Source organism: Eptesicus fuscus, chromosome 5, assembly GCF_027574615.1.
Source record: "Eptesicus fuscus isolate TK198812 chromosome 5, DD_ASM_mEF_20220401, whole genome shotgun sequence".
NCBI lineage: Eukaryota > Metazoa > Chordata > Mammalia > Chiroptera > Vespertilionidae > Eptesicus > Eptesicus fuscus.
The window spans coordinates 104,396,405-104,417,259 of NC_072477.1; positions in this window are offsets into that span (position 1 = coordinate 104,396,405).

The following is a 20,855-nucleotide window of genomic DNA, read 5'->3' on the forward strand; positions in this document are numbered from 1 at the left end:
TTCAAATTCCACATGTCTAAAGTAAAATGCTTTTATCATTCTTCCTACTTTAGTTTACCAAATACTAGAACTCAGCTAATGGCATTACTTATACTCAGGGATGGAAATTTTAGAATAGTCCATTATTGTTTTTATTTCTTTCTTCATTTACCTTGCTTTCCTCCCATAAAACTCAAGTGATTCTGCCACAGAAATGTCTGTTGTGTCTGACCCTTCTTTATCCCATAGAACCATATTCCTGGTTCAAATCCTTGTTACTGCTTTCTTCCTCAGGTTATTGTGACATCCTTCCAGTTGGTGTCTCTCATCTCTCCACACTGCCATTCAACTCTGAGACACTTTTTCAAAATCTGAATGTAATCATCACTTTATTTTAAACCCTATGTGAGTTCCCCTGTTAGATTAGGATAGGGCTTTTCAATAAGGCTTGTCATCAGAGTAACTAAAATAGTTGTTTAAAAAAATCAGACTCCCAGGCTCCAAGGCTCTCCTAATTTGTTGGTCTGGGATGAGATTCTGGTTCTGGGGATCAGCAAGTCTGGGAATACCTGACAGCTAGATTCCTATCTGCAGTATAACAAACAAACTTCTCAGCTTCATTGCTTCTCCGTATGACTTAACCTGCCTCTTCTGCCTCATCCCATGTTTGCCTTTATGTTCACATAAAAAAGGCTTACTAGAATGGAAAATGTGACTTAGCTTCTCACCATAACTGTGTAGCTTTGTTCACATGAAATTCCTTTCTCTGCCACCATCAACTGGCAAACATTTACTCATCCTTTAGAATCCAATTTAAACATCCCCTCTTTGGTCAAGTTTTTCTTGGCCTGTGGTGCCCATCAGCTTGTCATTTAGATTTCTGTAGCACAATCTTTACATTGCAATGCAATTGACCTGCATATATATCTGCTCTTCAAAATACCAGAAACCCAAGTATCTAGTGTCTAGTGACACAGAGCAGGAGCTTAGTAAGTATTTATTAGGTGAATGATCTGGGCCAGAATTTAACATCCTGGGGTCTGTTACAAAAAAAAGCAGGTTCTGCTGCCTGCCTCAATGAAAGCCAAACTCATAAGGTAGGTGTTAGTGCAAAAGGAAAGAGGTTTTACTCAGTTACCACATAACCTAGGATAATGGTGGACTTCCATCTAAAGAAGGACCATCTCCCTTTCCTGTGCAAGCATGCAGTTCTTATAAGAATAGTGAGAAGAGGACTTCCTTCTCTCTCCCTATCCAATGATTTTACTAGCTGTTGGAGCTCTTGGGCCCTATCCATTAATATTTTTATATTTGAACTGAGTGTAAGAACCTCCCCCGGTGCCATCTTGGCCAATAGGGGAGACTTTCCGGTTCTCCAACTGACTCTCTATGGTAACAGTCTGATCTTACGAATAAGGATAGCAGCCACAAAAGTTTATTGCCATGATTGGAGCATCCTTATGTTTGAAACAAGGTCCAGGGGTCCAGCTATTCTTTGATGGATGAGAAACAGCCAGAACCCAACAGTATGTGGTTCAGGATAGGACTCTAGACCCAGCAGAGTGACAAATGTTCATCAGAAAATTGATTCAATATCACAGTTAAAGGATGGGGGAGTACAAAGCAGAGGGTATTATTTAATATTGTTAAGCATGTTGCGATAGATTAAAAATGTTCACAGACTTGGTGTCCATTTCCCTACCATATGAATCTGGACTGACCTTGTTATTTTCTTTGTCTAAAACACACAGTGAATATTGTGTTGCATGACTTCTGAGCAAGGTCTCAAGAGTCCCTGTAGTATCTCCTCTGTCCCTTTTGGAATGATTCTACCAACATAAAAAAAGCAGCCCTGTCTAGCCAACTAGAGGATGAGAGGCCACATGGAAGAGAAACAAGGTGCCCTAGGAGACCGCCTCAGGCAGCTGCCAGACTTGTGAGTGAGGCCACCTGAGATGAGCTAGTCTCTAGCATGAAGGAGCCCAGCCAACAATACATGAGCAGGGACCAGCCATCCCAGTTGCAAACCACCTCACTGTGAACCCCCAGAAACGTGACCAGATATATGGTTGGTTATTTTGCACCACTAAGTTGTAGGTAGTTTGTTATGCAACAATGGATAACTGAGACACAGCTGGATAGGCACAGGGGTGGTATTTTGGAACCAAGAAGACATCTTTCAAAACCTCTGGGAGGTAGGGCAGGTGCTGATGTCCTATGAAACTTGGACAGAATTGAGTTGTGGACTGGGTAGAGTTACACCTGAAGCTCTTGGCAGCTGAGAGACACAGGGGAAAACAGAGACTGGCAGTGAGAGGAAGTGAACAATAAGTACCACTAACCAGCATGATCATGTTTTCAATGGTCACCTTGTGCCTGGATGCATGTATATACCTATGAAGAAAAGAAATGGATTTTGTCACTATCAGAAATGTAAAAATGTAGCTGAAAATATAATGGACTCTGAACATATGATCTTTTCCTGAGAACTCTTTTTAAAAATACATATACTTTTCAAAGTTGTCTTTTATTCTCACTTTCTTACATATTGTTGTTTAAAACAGCTTCCTGATGCCACACAAACTGAATTGTATTTGGGAATAATTTACAGTGTTTTTGGGAATTATTACTTCCCTGGCTTCACAGATGAACTAATGACGGACAGGCAAACACATTGGCAGGATCCATAAGGTGTGGAAATGTTTGGCACAAAGTGCCGTATGGTGTTCAGGACCCTATTCTTCAACAGATGCGGAGTAACACTCACTGTACACCACCATGATGGCTTTTGTCTGTCATCATAGTTCAATGTATTTCAGAATTCAGCTTCTGTTATAATTTTTCAGTCCTCTATTTTATAAGATTTTATTACATTTCCATGTTTAAATAGCCAATGCTAAAAAAATAAAAAAAGAAGAAAGAAAGTACAGCTGTGGTGAGTCATTAAAGTGATTTGTTCCGCTGTTTAACTATTATGTTTGACCCCACAGCAGCTTCTAAAAGGCTAAGAAAATGTTATGCTTATGTTTTCTAGGGCTGAGAATGTATAGATCACTGACTTTTTTTATATTAATGAACCCCAATTACTACCTTTTTGAGAAGTGAAGCGGAGGAACATAGGAGGGGAACAAAGGATAAAATATTTTCATATAGCAATAAAAATCTTGAACACCAGGATCAACAAGCCTAGGTCTTAGCAATCTATGTAACTTCTCTGTGTATTTATCAGAAACATGAGGATATTATCTAAGTTTAGTAATTCAGATTAAATAAATGGATATAAATTTAAAAATGCACCTAGGCAGTAACTGGGCAGTCATCACAGCTATGATTATTTTGTTCTGATGGCCTTGCCTTCTCCCTAGTTTTTCTTCCCCTTTTGAGGTATGGCAGTTGGGATGTTGAGGAGGAGTGCACAGCAGGCTGCAGTTTTGAGCCAGATTGCCCAACTGTGTTGTTTTCATGAAATGTACAACACAGGGATATTTACACCTATCACAGCTGTCACTTAATACAGATGGAACATGGCTCCGTCACAATATAGTTCTGCAGAAAAGCCTGGTTCTTTTGCAGAGTTGGCTAGATACTTTCCTGCCTTCCATAGTCATCAGCTACACTAACCAAGAAGGTGAGCCCCACTCTGCACTCTCACTCCCTAGTTCCCTGCCATTGTTGGGTACCTGGGATTTGGAGATACAGTTTTTCTTTAAAATATTGCTGGGTCTATAATAAAATAACCCAGGAGTTGGAAGGCATGGCACAGTGCTGGAACTGGTCTGGGACTGAAATCAGGCACTAGAATATGATTGTGCTGCTGGTTAGCAATGTCTCCTGTATGTCACTTAACCGGCTCCTTTTCGTGATGAGGAAAAATAATAAAACTTTTGAATTAGAATACCTCTAAGAAATCTGCTAGCTCTAAATACCTCTGACTTTTATATCATGAAGAAATCACCCCAATTTGCTTAATTAAGATACCAGAAATAATAACAACAAGCAAAGTTTGGTATACAAACAATTGGGTTTTTTTAGATGTTTAAAGTATTCATACAGATGTTTTGAGTGACATACAGAACGTTTGCATTTATCTCATTTTCATTTTCAAAGTTATCATCATCATGGCTGCAATTGGACAGGACTTTTGCTTTTGGAAAGAGAGGAAATTGAGGGAAACTGAAATTCAAAATAATTCTTAACAGCAATATGACCTTATTTTTCATGAGTATGAGTGTGAGACAAAATGTTCACATGCAGACACGAGATAAATATAACTGGTAGTAGAAGACATGTCCAGAAAAATGATGATTGTTTCACTAGGAGTTAAACTCCTAGTTTAACAAAAAGTATAAACATTTTTATTAATTTGCAAAGAATAAACTCATTGTAATTCTAATTTCTAATCATTGTTTATTCTCAAAAGAGGACATATTACAGAAATCCTATATAATAAAGAGGTAATATGCAAATTGATTATCACTCCAACACACAAGATGGCTGCCCCCATGTGGACACAAGATGGCTGCCTCAAGATGGCTGGCAGGGGAGGGCAGTTGGGGCAACCAGGCTGGCAAGGGAGGACAGTTAGGGGTGACAGGGCCAGCAGGGGAGGGCAGTTGGGGTGACCAGGCCTGCAGGGGAGGGCAGTTAGTGGCAATCAGGCCAGCAGGGGAGCAGTTAGGCATTAATCAGGCTGGCAGGGGAGTGGTTAGGGGGTGATCATGCTGGCAGGCAGAAGTGGTTAGGGGCAATCAGGCAGGCAGGCAGGCAGGCAAGCGGTTGGGAGCCAGCAGTCCTGGATTGTGAGAGGAATGTCCCAGATTGGAGAGGGTGCAGGCTGGGCTGAGGGACACACCGCCCCCCGTGCATGAATTTCATGCACCAGGCCTCTAGTATATTATAAACACCCAATGTTAGTGAGAGTTTTTGACCAATCATAAAAACTGAGCCAAATGCTCAGTGGATAGACTGCAGGCCTGTGGACCAATGGGTCCCAGGTTCAATTCTGATCAAGGGCACGTACCTTGGTTGCAGGATCCTCGGGCCCTGGCCCTGGTTGGAGGCAACCAATCGATGTGTTTCTCTCAAATCGATGTTTCTCTCTGTCTTTCCCTCTCTCTTCTACTCTCCATAAAAATCAATGGGAAAATACCCTCAGGTGAGGATTAATAACAAAATATACATGTAAGATTTGGAAAAACCCAAAATAGTTGCCCAATCACTCAAATATTTGTATATTATTGGAGATTTTGACAATAGGAGGGAGCTAATTCTAGTAATCAATTTGGATGTTATTTATTGTTATAATTTATATCATTTTAGAAAAGAGGGTAAAGATAGATCTCAGTATCAGAAGACTGGCTGTAGCCTCAGTCTTCATAGAAGTTGAAGTTCTAGTGGCTTGGGGTGTAAAAGCTTTCTGACTTCATGAACAATAGGGTGCTAGGTCCATAAAAATGAACAGAATACCTAAAACTCATGGCTACTACTTCATGGATAAAATGGCTCATGTACAACTTCATCAGCAGCACCAGCATGAAAGAAAAGTATTAATTACTTTAAAATATTTATCCATATCTTGTCACCAAAACTTAGCACTCTACTGCTCTAAAACCTTAAACATTGGATGTTTATCAGGCAAGAAATTAAGGTTCATTGTGTCAGATCACTGGACGTTTTTTGTTTTGATTTGTTTTTTCTTTCTTTAATTTAAACTAGAGGCCCGGTGCACGAAATTTGTGCCCGGGGGGAGGGGGAACTGTGTCCCTCAGCCCAGCCTGCACCCTTTCTAATCTGGGACCCTTCGAGAGATCAGGCCTAAATGGGCAGTCAGACATCCCTCTCACAATCCAGGACTGCTGTCTCCCAACCGCTTGCCTGCCTGCCTGCCTGATTGCTCCTAACTGCTTCTGCCTGCCAGCCTGATCACCCCCTAACCACTCCCCTGCCAGCCTGATCAACACCTAACTGCTCCCCTGCTGGCCCTATTGCCCCTAACTGTCCTCGCCTGCAGGCCTGGTCTCCCCTAACTGCCCTCCACTGCCAACCTGGTCACCCCTAACTGCCCTCCCCTGCAGGCCTGGTTCCCCCAACTGCCCTCCACTGATGACTTGGTCGCTCCTAACTGCCCGCCCCTGCAGGCCTTGTCCCCCCCAAGTGCCCTCCCCTACAGGCCTGGTAGCTCCCAACTGGCCTGGTAGCTTCCCCTGCCTGCCTGGTCACCCCTAACTGCCCTCCTTTGCTGGTCTGGTTGCCCCTAACTGTCCTCCCCTGCTGGCCTGATCTCCCACAACCGCCCTCCCCTGCTGGCCATCTTGTGGCGGCCATCTGGTGTCCACATGGGGGCAGCCATCTTGTGTGTTGGTGTGATGGTCAACTTGCATATTACCTATTTATTATATAGGATATTATTTCTTAATGTTGTTGAAGTCAATTTAACAGCCTTTCCCAACCATTCAATTTATTACTTCAAATCCATGAAAAAAGTCTAACTAATTAGAATTATCTTCAATATCAGCAGAAATGGAATCCATAAAGAATTTGAGGCACTTTCTATGGAAGAACATACCAGAGAAACCCCTGTAATTGCTCAAAATACTTTCTAGATCTTTACTATACTTTAGAATTGAGATGACCAGGCAATGAACTTTGGGTAAGTGGGGATCACTCAAATTTAGAGCTGACTGGTGCTGAATTTCAAGATGTTCCTTTTAGGAAAAATCTCCAATAAGCCTCTATTGTTAGAATATTTACTAATTTCCATGAATGCATTTCCATGAGAGCTGGCTTCCTATGTGATGGCCCATTCCTGTACTCCTATCAGGTTCTAGTCTGTTTCCTCTAGATTTTACTATCTTTCATGTCTCTACCTTTTCATAGACTGCTCTGTCTGCTTGAGCTCCCTTCTCTCTCTTTTGTGTAGCAAACTGCTACTTATATTTAAAAGCCTCATTTCTCACTTTCTCTGAAAAACGATTCTGCATGTCTCTAAAGAATGTCAATCTTCTTTTCCTGACTGTTTATAGCCTCTGAGCTCCTCTCCACATAGCATACCATCCACCATATTTTGTTTCTTTTCAAAATTATCTCTCCCAGCAAGCTGGCAACTATCCTGTTGGTACACACACATTTGTCTTAAAATATTTGTCACTTTCCCTTGTCTTTGTCATACAGAGCATAGCATCATATTGATTCATTTCTTTGCTCCCTAAGGAAAATCTCCATGTTGGGCAATTTGCAAAATAGCCAGTGATCCTCACTATTTCTGATTAAAATAGAGGCAATGTTTCCTTGCTTTGCTTCCTAGAAACTATCCCTCTCCTCCTCCTCCTCCTCCTCCTCCTCCTCCTCCTCCTCCTCCTCCTCCTTCCTTCTTCTTCTTCTTCCTTCTCCTTCTTCTCCTTCTCCTTCTCCTTCTCCTTCTCCTTCTCCTTCTCCTTCTCCTTCTCCTTCTCCTTCTCCTTCTCCTTCTCCTTCTCCTTCTCCTTCTCCTTCTCCTTCTCCTTCTCCTTCTCCTTCTCCTTCTCCTTCTCCTTCTCCTTCTCCTTCTCCTTCTCCTTCTCCTTCTCCTTCTCCTTCTCCTTCTCCTTCTCCTTCTTCTTCTTCTTCTTCTTCTTCTTCTTCTTCTTCTATCCTCACCCAAGGATATTTTTTCTGTTGATTTCTAGAAAGAGAGTAGAAGGCAGGGAGGAGGGGGAGAAAGACACATTGATTGGTTGCCTTCTGAACATGCCCCTAGGGGGATGGAGAACCTGCAACTGAGGAACATGCCCTTGAGTGGGAGTGAAACCTTTGACCCTTCGGTCCAAGGTCCAATGTTCTAACCACTGAGAAACTGGCCAGGGCAAAACTATCTTTCTAAGAGAGGAAATGCTATGAAGAAATTCCAAAGTGAACATAAGTACTGTAAGTATAGATTTGTCTGAATAAGACCATCACATTCTGTTAATCATAATAATGAAAAGATAAGGGCTTTGATATTCTTAGTGCGACAGTCAAAATAGGGACCAGACAGCAGATCACACGAAGATGATTAATTCTTTTTATAATTTAGCAGGGACAATGTTTTGATTTGAAGATACCTGGAGAGAACAAATCTGGAAGAAAATCTAGCTGACCCCCAAAAAAGAAAATACAAATAACTAGCTTAAAAATAATAGATTACACAATGGAATATTCATTGACCTTAGCCTTAAAGAAATTCATCAAAAGAGAGAAATATTTAAAGTGCAGGAAAGAAGCACAGAATTCTGTGTTCATGGAATACAGAGCTATTAGCTACTGACCGGCAGTCTAAAGGAGACATAGTGACAAATACCTAAATACATACCTGAGTTGTTTTCTCAAAGGCTTTAACTTTTTTGCTTTGAATTTTTGCTTTTTTGCTGAGATTTCATATCCTTGATAACTTTGGCTGTTGGGTTATAGGACAGAAAAAAACTCTGCAGATGTTGGAGGGTTGGACAAAATGGGCAGCTAAGCAGTTTGAGGGCTTAAGCCCTCTTTTTTCTTTCCTCCACAAAGGGGTTCTGGAAAAGGAATAAGCTTTGACTGGAAAAACCTAGGCCAGGTCTGACCTGCTTCTGTCAATTTCAAAGAACCCTGCTCCTACCCTGGCTGCACCCTCAGGTCAGTGTTAGATCTAGTTCTTGTCTCTGCTTTGGAGTGAAGCTGTTGCAGCATTAGGGAATGGCTGTTTTCTTATTATTCTAACTCAAAGGGAAAAGTGCTGGAATTTCCTCAAGGTGCATGCATACTGATGAGTATAATGAATTAAGATTATTGATCCAACTTACACTTAAATTTCAGTGGTTGGTTAAGCATCAGGAATTTGTGAGTGCTTTATGACAAAATTATTTTGAATGAAAATGCAATTATCATTTCTATTTTTCTTAAACTGTATTTTTTCTTATCTCTTTCTTTGCCACACTATTCAGCTGAACGGAATTATCTATGACAGACTTAATTGGCAAATCTCCTTTGAGAATAGCCTGTAACAAGCATCAATCATGGGGACAAAGAGAAATTGGAATCACTCTACTTTGCATCCACTTCCATTTTCTTCACCTGGGCAGCCCCAAAATCACAGAACAGTGTAATTTTGGGAATGTAGTTCCCCAAAATGAAATCAACTTCAATAAAAAATAAATTTAAACCAATGAAGTAAAATGTATGAGGAGTCTACAGAGAGTAATTAAGAGGGTGGAGAAGCACTTTGGGGCTATGTAGCTTACCACTCAGAGTGGGCTAGCCTGGCATCCAAAGTGTGTATGGTAGAAGAAACCTTGTTATAACTTTCTTCTACCATACACACTGGCTGCCAGGCTAGCCCACTCTGAGTTTGGAATAGCCTTTCTCTTCCCTAGGTATTATGTCATTTCCTACAGGCTGCATGTTGAGATGAAGTGGTCTGAACACATGAGGGATATTCTGGATCTCCTAGTTTGAAGTATGAATTGATTACACAAGTTGATTGCAGTTCCGAATTCATTCCCCCTGTGCTCTCAAGCATCCTGTGTCTCTTTTGTTTTGGTTCACAAAACAATTTATTCCGGTTCCCTACTTAATTATTTCTTTCCCTCACTTGTCAGTAAGCTTGATGAGGCAGAAACCTGATCTCCCTCACAATGAGCTCTGGACTGCTTTTGGCATTTAATAGTTGCTCAACAAAAATGTTTAAAATGGTTGAGTCTCCCCAATTTGAATCCTCACTTTCCTTGTTGCCTTGGAAACTGCTTCTGGAGTTGTGTCTGGATTTGATATACTGGATGAGGGTGTTCTGCTTCAGGACACTTCCCTGGAGACAGTAATCATGCTGGGGGCTACCCTTCAGCTAAACTGGTTGTCATCTTTTAGTAGGCATGTTTAGACCAATGCACTCCAATCTCAAAGTAGCACCAATATCTATGTTTACAAGGGGTTGGGAAGTTTGACTGCTCTGGAGACTGAGTGGTCTCCATGAAGTTGGAGGACAGGAACTTCCATACCACCAATCTGCCTTTGCTTAATTTCCCTCTTCTAAGCAGGCAATAAATTGAGAACAAAGATGTAAGACAACTGAACTCTGTCCCCTTTGCCGAATTATGTCATATCTCTGACTTTTTCCATCAAAAACTAACTTTCAAAATGTAAAGCATCAAAGAATCATCTCAATGGAAGATTACACTAAGGCTTAGGTATGTTTAGAAATTGCAAATAGTAGTGGTTCCCTTTGAAGCATTTCAAATGCAAACTGGGACTCCAATGCACAGGGCTCACTGACTTGAGCCACCTGCTCCCCAAATGAAGGGGGATTGTTCAAGGCAATTCTTTGCCTGAAAGAGTGATTATTGTTTAGTGTATTTCTATCAGACACATAGTACACACACACACACACACACACACACACACACACACACACACACACTCATAGAGGCTAAGCAAGTCCTGAATAGTGTCTCTTAACTGTTTGATTCAATGATTATTATTAAGCAGTAAACCCACACCAACTGCACAGTCATTGTGCTTCTAAAAAAACATAAATGTCACTTTTTGGTCTTTAAAAATTATTAAGCAGAGAGAAACATAGCAATTTCCAATGTCTGCTTGGATGGTAAGATGCAGGAGAATTAGCATTACTCCTGAGAGCTGCCATTGGTTAGCTGGAGGGAAAAAGGATATCAATTATACATAATCTAAGAAGCCTCTGCATAGTAATCAGGCCCAGTAGGGGCTTTGGGGCAGCTTGGTTATTCTCTTGTAAACACAAGAGCCCAGATAGACATGTCAGTCAGGAGTAGCAGCAGCAATTTTTCCTTTTTAACACCTTCACATTCAATATGCAAACAAGGCTATTTAGCTGAGGGTAGAGCCCTTGCTAATGAGCTCCCTGCACTAACCCTGAAGTAAAAAGGTTCTGTTTCACAGCTGCTCAGAGACAGCTCCTCTGGGCATGCTCAGGTACTGGGAAAGAATGCCTTTTAAGCAGAGAAATGCCAATCAGGATTTTGCGCACACACTCCCTTTTCTCTATGTGCTAATGCAATTACCTCATAACTTGTGAACTTCCAGTGCATTTGTCTGGTGCTTTCTCTCTAAATAATATACTTGGAATGTGGATGGAAAGAAAATGCTTGAAATATGCAGTAACTGTAAAAATGAGCTCTTTAATTTCTAGAGGATGTTACCTTGAAGCTAATGCTCACATTGCTACCTTAAAAAATAGACTATTCTTTTATCTTCTTTAAACATATATTATTATTTCTCTTTTTTTCTGGGGTCATTTTAATGACCTGAGTGGTCAGTGCAGACTAGGACAGGCTATTCAAGCAGAGGGTTTGTGCCCATCTGTGATTTGTGAGCAGCCCTGGGCCAGAGTTCTGGGCTTCCATGCAAAGGCAGCCCCATAATTGGCTGAGCAAAGACACACAGGGGACTGAAGATACCGGACAATGAGTGGGTGCATATTGATTCTGAGAAAAATAATAAATATATTAATCCAGGTGAATTTTAGGATTATGAATTGTTGCTATATTGCTATAGTGCTTAGATTTGTCTTCTGCTTTATTATGAGAAAGAGTGTAGCATACAGATGAGTGCAAACTTTATTTATTTTGTTTTTTTTAGTGCAAACTTTTGAGGTGGAATTTTTGTGTATTCTGGCTCTGGGACTTACTGGCTGTATGATCTTGGTCTACACCTGAGTTTCCTCATATGTAAAACAGGAATAATAGTAGTGTGTACCTCAAAAAGATGGCTGTGGCTAAGGTAAATGGATGAATATATAGAATAAACCTAACCCTAACCCTAACCTTAGCCCTACCATTAACCCTAACACTAATGCTAACCCTAACTAAATCCCTAACCCTAACCCTAACCCTAATTGTATCGCTAACCCTAACCCTAACCCTAGACCTAGCACTAAACGTAACCTTAACCCTAACACTAACCCTAATCCTAACACGAACCATAACCCTAACCTTAACCCTAAACCTATCCATAGACATAGCCTTAGCCCAAAGCCTAGCCCTAAACCTAGCCCCAGTCTTAACCCTAACGCTAAGCACCCTACCCTAACAGTAGCCCTAAACCTAAACCTAACCCTAACCCTAATCATAGCCCTAACACTAACCCTAAACATAACCTAAGCCTAGTACTGACCCTAGCTCTAAACGTAAACCAAACCCTATCCCGAGCCCTAACACTAACCCTAAAAGTAACCCTAGCCCTAGCACTAGCCCTAGCCTTAGTGGTAACTCTAAATCTAACCCTACCCTAACCCTAACTCTAACCCTAACCCTAAGAGTAGCCCTAAAACTAAACCTAAACCTAACCAAAGCCCTAACACTAAACCTAACCCTAACCCTAGCCCTAGACCTAGCCCTAAGCCTAACCCAAACCCTAGCCCTAAAACTAACCCTAACCCTAAGATTAACTGTAAAGCAAAATCTAACCCTAACCCTAGCCCTAACCCTAAACCTAACCCTAACCCTAACCTAACCCTAGCACTAGCCCTAGCTCTAACCCTAACAATAACCTTGACCCTAACCCTAACCCTAGCCTTAACGCCACCCCTAACCCTAACCCTAGCCCTAACCCTAACTGTATCCCTAACTCTAAACCTAACCCTAGACATAGCCCTAATCCTAAACCTAAGTCTAACCTTAACCATAGCCCTATCACTAAACCTAACCCTAACTCTAACCCTAGCCCTAACCATAACCCTAGATCTAATCCTAACCCTAAATTTAACCATAATCCTAGCCCTAACCCTAACCCTAACCCTAACCCTAACCCTAACCCTAACCCTAACCAAAACCGGAACCCTAGACCTAACACTAACCCTAACCCTAACCCTAACCCCAACCCTACCCCTACCCTAACCCTAACCCAAACCTTAGCGTAACCCTAACCCTAACCATAGCCCTAACACTAAACCTAAACCTAACTCTAACCCTAGCCCTCACCCTAACCCTAGCTCTAACACTAACCCTAACCCTAACCCTAACACTAGCCCTAAACCTAACCCTAACCCTAACCCTAACCCTACACCTACCCCTACCCTAACCATAACCCAAACTTAAGTATAACCCGAACCCTAACACTAAACCTAACCTTAACTCTAACCCTAGCCCTAACCCTAACCCTAACCATAACCCTAGCCCTAAACCTAACCCTAAACCTAACCCTAACCCAAACCTGAACCCAAATCCTAACCCTAACACTAACCCTAGCCCTTGCCCTTAGCCTAACCCTAATCCTTACCCTAGCTGTAGCCCTAAACCTAAACTTAAACCTAACTTGATCCTTAACACTAACCATAAATCTAAACCTAACCCTAACCTTACCATACCCCAAACTCTAACCCTAACCCTAACCCAAACCGGAACCCTAGACCAAACACTAACCCTAACCCTAACTGTACCCCTACCCTAACCCTAACTCAAACCTTAGCGTAATCCTAACCCTGACCATAGCCCTAACACTAAACCTAACCCTTACTCTAACCCTAGCCCTAACCCTAACCCTAACTGTACCCCTACCCTAACCATAACCCAAACCTTAGCGTAACCATACCCTAACACTAAACCTAACCTTAACTCTAACCCTAGCCCTAACTCTAAACCTAGCTCTAACCCTAACCCTAAACCTAGGCCTAAACCTAACCCTAAACCTAACCCTAACCCTAACCTAGCCCTAAATCTAACCCTAACCCAAACCTGAACACGAACCCGAACACGAACCAAAAATCCTAACCCTAACACTAACCCTATCCCTTGCCCTTGGCCTAACCCTAATCTTTACACTAGCTGTAGACCTAAACCTAAACTTTACTCTAAATTGATCCCTAACACTAACCCTAAACCTAACCCTAACCTTACCATACACCTAATCCGAAACGTAACACGAACCAGAACCCTAACCCTAACACGAACATGAACCCAAATCAAAATCCTAACTCTAACACTAACCCTAGCCCTTGCCCTTGGCCTAAACCTAATCCTTACCCTAGCTGTAGCCTTAAACCTAAACTTAACCCTAACTTAATCCCTAACACTAACCCTAAACATAAACCTAACCCTAACCTTACCATACCCCTAAACCTAACCATAGCCCTAAACCGAACCCAAACCTGAATCGTTACCCTAACCCTAACCCTCGTTCCAGCCCTTGGCCTAACCCTAACCCTAACCCTAAACCTAACCCTAACCCTTACCGAAGACCTAGCCCTAACCATAACTCTAACCCAAACCCTAATCCTAATCCTAGCCTGGTACTAATCCTAACCCTAAACATAACCCTAGCCCTAGCACTAAATCTAACCCTAAGCCTAACTTTAACCCCAGGCCTAACCCTAACATTAACCCTAAACTTAACCCTATCCCTAACCCAAACCCGAACCCAAACACTAACCCTAACCCTAGACCTAGCCCTAACCCTAACCCTAACTGTATCCCTAACACTAACCCTAAAACTAAACCTAACATTAACCTTAACCTACCCCTACCCCTAACTCTAACTGTATCACTAACTCTAACACTAACCCTAGCCCTAACCCTAACCCTAGCCCTAATGCTAACCCTAAACCTAAGCCTAGACTACCATTAACCTTAACCTTAATCCTAAACTTAAGCCTAGACCAGTGATGGGCAACCTTTTGAACGTGGTGTGTCAAACTTTGCCAAAAAACTGAGCATAACTCGGGTAGTGTGTCACTTTGAGGAAAAAACTAACTTCAAGACTCTAGTCACAAATGTTTCATCCTCAGGAGCAGCAAATGTTTCATCCTTGGCCTGCGGCCGCGTGTCATCAAAAATAGCTATGCAAATCAGTGCTAACACGCATGTCATAGGTTCGCCATCACTGGCCTAGTCCTAGCTCTAGCCCTAACCCTAAACCTAACCCTAATCCAAACCAGAACCCTAGACCTAACACTAATCCTAACGCTAACACTAACCCTAACCCTAACCCTAACCCTAACCCTAACCCTAACCCTAACCCTTAAGGTATCCCTAACCCTAGCCCTAACCCTAACCCTAACCCTATACCTAACCCTAACCCTAACCCTTACCTTAACCCTAACCCTAACACTAACCCTAACCCTAAACCTAACCCTAACACTAACCCTAAGCCTAACCATAACCCTAAACCTAACCCTAACTCTAGCCCTAAACCTAACCCTAATCCTTACCCTAACCCTAACCCTAGCCTTAACCCTAACCCTAACCCTAGCCCTAACCCTAACCCTAAACCTAACCCTAGGGCTAACCTTAACACTAACCCTAACCCTAGCCTTAACCCTATCGCTATCTTACACCTAATCCTAACCCTAAACCTAACAGTAATCCTAACCACAAACCTAACCCTAGCCCTAGCCCTAACCATAACCCTACCCCTACCCATTACATTAATCCTAACCCTAAGCCTGAACCTAGTCCTAGCCCTAGCCCTAACACTAAAACTAACCCTAAGCCTAACCCTAGATCTAAACCTAGCCCTAGCCCTAACCCTAGCCCTAGCCCTAACCCTAACCCTAGGCCTAAACCTAACCCTAACACTAAACCTAGCCTTTACCCTAACCCTACCATAAACCTAATACTAACCCTAACCCTAAAAGTAATCCTAAACCTAAATCTAACCCTAGCCCTAGCCCTAATCCTAACCCTAACCCTACCCCTTACATTAACCCTAACACGAACCCTGACCCTAGACCTAGCCCTAGCCCTACACTAACCTTAACCCTAAGCCTAACCCTTGCCCTAACCCTAGCCCTAACCCTAACCCTAGCCCAAACCCTAACCATACCCTAACCCTAGCCCTAACCCTAAGCCTAGCCCTAACCTTAACTTTAGCTTAAACCCTAAGTCTAACACTAACCCTAACCCTAACAGTAGCCCTAAACATAAAACTAACCCTAACGCATCCAAAAACTTAACCCTAGACCCAACCTTAGCACTAGCCCTAACCCTAACCCTAACACTAAACTTAACCCTAGCCCTAGTTTTAGCACTAATCCTAACCCTAACCCAAACCCTAATCCTAGCACTAACCCTAACCCTAACTTTAACCGAAGCCCTAACCCTAACCCTAACCCTAAATCTTGCAATAACCCTAAAACTAACCTTAACCCCAGTCCTAATCCTAGTAACCCAAAACCTACCCCTACCCCTACCTTAACCCTAAACCAAACAATAGTATAAACCTAACCCTAACCATAGCTCTAATACTAACCCTAACCTTAACCCTAGCACTAAACCTAAACATAACTCTAACTCAAACCCTAACCATAATCCAATCCAAACCCTAACAATAACCCTAACCCTAGCCCTAGACCTAACCCTAAACTTAACCGTAACTGTATCGCTAACACTAATCCTAAACCTAACCCTAACCTTACCCTACCCCTAACCCTAACCCTAACACTAAACCTAACCCTAAATGTATCCCTAACAATAATCCTAACCATAGTCCTAGCCCTAACCCTAACCTTAACCCTAACCCTAACCCTAATCCTAAACCTAACTGTAGTGCTAACCTTAACACTAAACCTAACCCTTGCCCGAACCCTAACTCTAGACCTAACCCTAACCCTAGCTCTAACCCTAACCATAAACCAAACCCTACCGCTAACCCTAACCCTAACCCTAACCCTACCCCTAGCCCTAGCCCTAACTCTAACCCTAAGTCTATACATAACCCAAACCCAAACCCTAGCCCTAACCCTAACCCTAAAGCCAACCCTACCCCTACCCTAACCCTACCCAAACCTTAGCGTAAACCTAACCCTAACCATAGCCCTAACCCTACACCAAACCAACACCCTAACCCAAACCCTATCCCTAGCCCTATCCCTAACACTAACCCGAACATAAACAGTAACCCTAGCTCTAACCCTACCCCTAACCCTAGCCCTAACCCTAACCCTAATCCTAACTGTATCCCTAACACTAACCCTAAACTTAAACCTAACCCTAACCTGCAACCCACAGGTTGAGAACCACTAGCAGGGTCACCTAAGATCATCGGAAAACACAGATATTTACATTATGATACATAACAGTAGCAAAATTACAGTTATGAAGTAGCAACAAAAATAATTTTATGGTTGGGGTCACCACAACATGAGGAACTGTATTAATCCTTTGAACTCGCTTGCTTTTTTTCTCGATTACTTTATTCTACTCAGGATTTAATTTTTTAAATACCCCAGATTTTACAAAGCGCGGCAGTAGAATAAAAAACTGGAGTTTCTTTTCATACAAACTTATTTATTTGGATATTTTAATATTTCAAATTATTGACACATTCAAAGAGTAATTTTAATCTCAATGCTAACCATGTCGAGTCACACTCGACATCCGAGTGCAAAAGGTTAAAGAGTCTAGGCATTAAAAAGGTTCAGAAGCACGGCCCTAACCCTAACCATAACCCTAACCGTTAACCCTAACCCTACCCTAAACCTAGCCCTAACCCTAACCCTATCCCTAATCCTAACCGTAACCCTAACCCTAAACCTAACCCTACCCCTAACCCTAACCCTAACCCTAACCCTAACCCTAGCCCTAAACCTAACCCTAACTTTTGCCCTAACCTTAAGCCTAACCCTAACCCCAGCCCTAATCCAAATCCTAACCCAAACCCGAACCCTAACCCTAACACTAGCCCTAGCCCACTGGTTGGCAAACTCGTTAGTCAACAGAGCCAAATATCAACAGTACAACGATTGAAATTTCTTTTGAGAGCTGAAAACTGACTTCTACACATGGGCCACGAAGATTCAATCGCACTGTACGTGCTCACCCGCACGTGGTATTTTGTGGAACAGTCACACGCAAGAGGCCAAAGAGCCTCATGTGGCTCGCGAAACACAGTTTGCTGACCAATGTCCTAACCCTAACCCTAACCCTAACCCTAACTGTATCCTTAACACTAACCATAAACCTAAACCTAACACTAACCTTACCCTACCCCTAATCCTAGCCTACCACTAACCTTACCCTAACCCTAACCCTAACCCTAACAGTATCCAAAACTCTAACTCTAATCCTAGCCCTAACCCTAAACCTAACCCTAACCATAGCGCTAGCCCTAGCACTAACTCTAACCCTAACCCTAACAGTATCCGAAACTCTAACCCTAACCCTAGCCCTAGCCCTAACCCTAACCCTAACCCTACCATAACCATAGCCCTAATCCTAGCGCTAACCTTAAAGTTAAACCTAAGCCTAACCCTAGCTCTAACCATAGCTTTAACCATAACACTAACCCTAACCCAAACCCTAACCCCAACAGTATCGATAACTATAACATTAACCCTAGCCCTAACCCTAAATCTAACCCTAAGCCTAAACCTAGCTATAACCCTAGCCCTAACCCTAAACCTAGCCCTAGCCCTAGGCCTAACCTTAACCCAAACCCTAGCCCTGACCCTAACCCTAATCCTAACCCAAACCTGAACCCTAGCCCTAACCCTAACCCTAACCCTAACCCCAACCCTAACCCTAGCGTAACCCTAACCCTAACCATAGCCCTAACACTAACCCTAACCCTAACTCTAACCCTAGCCCTAACACTAACCCTAACCCTAACTCTAACCCTAGCCCTAACCTGAATCCAAACCTTAACCTGAACCCTAGCCCTAGCCCTCACGAGGGATTCTGTACTTGTTCATCAATAAATTTCCATCTTTGCTCTGCCATCTTCCATCTGTGGCTTCATTCTTTGACTATGATGGACAAAGAATCCAGGGAAGCCATCCTGCCCAGGGAACATGGAGTATTCCAATCCAAAAATCCTGTATCACTATTATCAGAGTTTCTAAGGTGTGCTGTCTCATCCTGACATGTTCTTTTTCATTTTCATGTGCACATTTAATTTCTCTACAACTGACACTTTTACAGGCACCCTATTATATGCTCTTATTACATCTTACCTTTTTCTTCTTATGAAAAGTGCTTGCTGTGGACAAAAAGGGACCACATGCTAACTTGAGTAACTCAGGGAAGGCCTGTGTAACCACAATGTAACCACAAGGATTGTCTGAAATTAAAACTTTTTAAATTAAAAAGCAGTTTATAGTAGACAGTCATGTCCTAGGCCAGTATCTTCCCTGACAAAGATCAACTTTGATCTTAACTGAACCTATTACCTTTTTGCATCTATGATAACATACTAGTACCTTTGGAATGTCAGGATAACTTGTAACTTCTCTTTCTCCAGACCCCTCAGGGCACAACCAATGCACCAGAGTGAAACCACAAATTCCATCATTGTTATTGTTATCATGCTAATTGTTGACTATTAACTATCCCATACCCACCTATGTAAAGGAAGCATGTATCCATCATTTTACTTTTTATCCAATCCCAGAGGTTTCCCTACTTTGCTTTCTCCCACCTCCCTAATATATCACCAATGGATTTAATTTAACCCACTTACTAGTACATCTCCTCCTTTGATGGTAGTTTATAAAACTAGGTGAAAAACTGTCATTCTCTAGACTATAGAGCATTATCTCAATAGGTTGAGATTCTGCTTCCCAGTGATTGTTGACAGTTTGGCTCAAATAAATTCACAAAAATTCTTTACAGGTTTAAATGTTTCTTACGTTAACATTGTAATTTTTGGTGTGCTGAGTTGACTAGTTATTTTCCCCTACTGCCTTGTGAGATACATGTGGGCAGGACTCTGAGAGCTTTCTTTCTATTGGCATCTCAGCAGCTGGCACCAAGTGGGTACTCAATGGCTCTGTTGCATGAACAAGTGAATGAAGCTATCTTTGCAAGCAAAAAATTGGTAACTGCCTGCCTGCAGTTATTTGAAGTGTTCTAGAACATACTTTGCTGTCTCTAAGTATTTATCCATCAGATCTCATAAAGACCTCTCCCACATTAGCTCTGGGACCATTTGAAAGGAGGCTAGCTGCGCACATATTGCTGAAAGAAGTGCAAAACTTTTAATCAGGCCCAGCTTATTTTTCTTTTCTTTGTCTCCTTTTGCTTTGTGGAAATGGAAACTGGAAACCCCATTGAATTCTTGCTTCCCACTCTTATCTCTGAGGGTAGATCTCAACATACCTCCCCTTTCCTCAGTTTCAGTTCTGGAGAGCCAGTTAGAATAGAACAGTAGTCATTTACATCTCTAAGTTCTGTCACTTGGGAGCCTGCCATTTCATGAGAATCTGGCCTCAAGTCCTAGGCTTCCTGCCTGTGTTTCTGAGACCCAGCCTCAGACTGAACACACAGCTCTGCTTCTCTGGGCCCTGGGCAAATCCATGTGATCAACACAGCATGGGGTCAGTGCTAAAACCCAAAGTGCCAGGGCTTTTACTTTGATTTTTAACCTTCCTTTGCAAAAGAAAGAAAAAACAAGACATTTTTCCATGTACTTTATCAAACAACACATATGTTTTTCAGTTGACATATTTAAAGGAAAAGGTTCACCTCTTCACATAGCCTCTTAGTTTATAGAGAGGCCTTTTTAATGTCCATGCTTACAGCTACCCTGACAGCTTTTTCAGTCCTCAGATATTTCTTTACTAATATGTCTCTAGCACTGGCCTAAGCCTTTGTGAGCCTTGAGTTCCTTAAAGCCTCAGGAGAGTCTCCAGCTATATCTGCATTCACATAACTATTGGGATTCTGCCTTTTACATCTGAAATCAGCCATTGATAGATTTGTAACATTAAATCTTGAGTAACTTCCCAGGTAATCAAGCCTGGAAATAAATAGAAATAAACAAGAGATACTAGCTTTTGAGGTAAATACACTATCTTTAAGATAAACTGGAATCATTTGGGTGAATGTTTTCCAGGGCCTTCATTACTGATTTGGAGAAGGCCAAACACTAACCTGCATGATTTATTTTCTGACATTTGTAAAAAGTGAGCATTCAAACAAGTG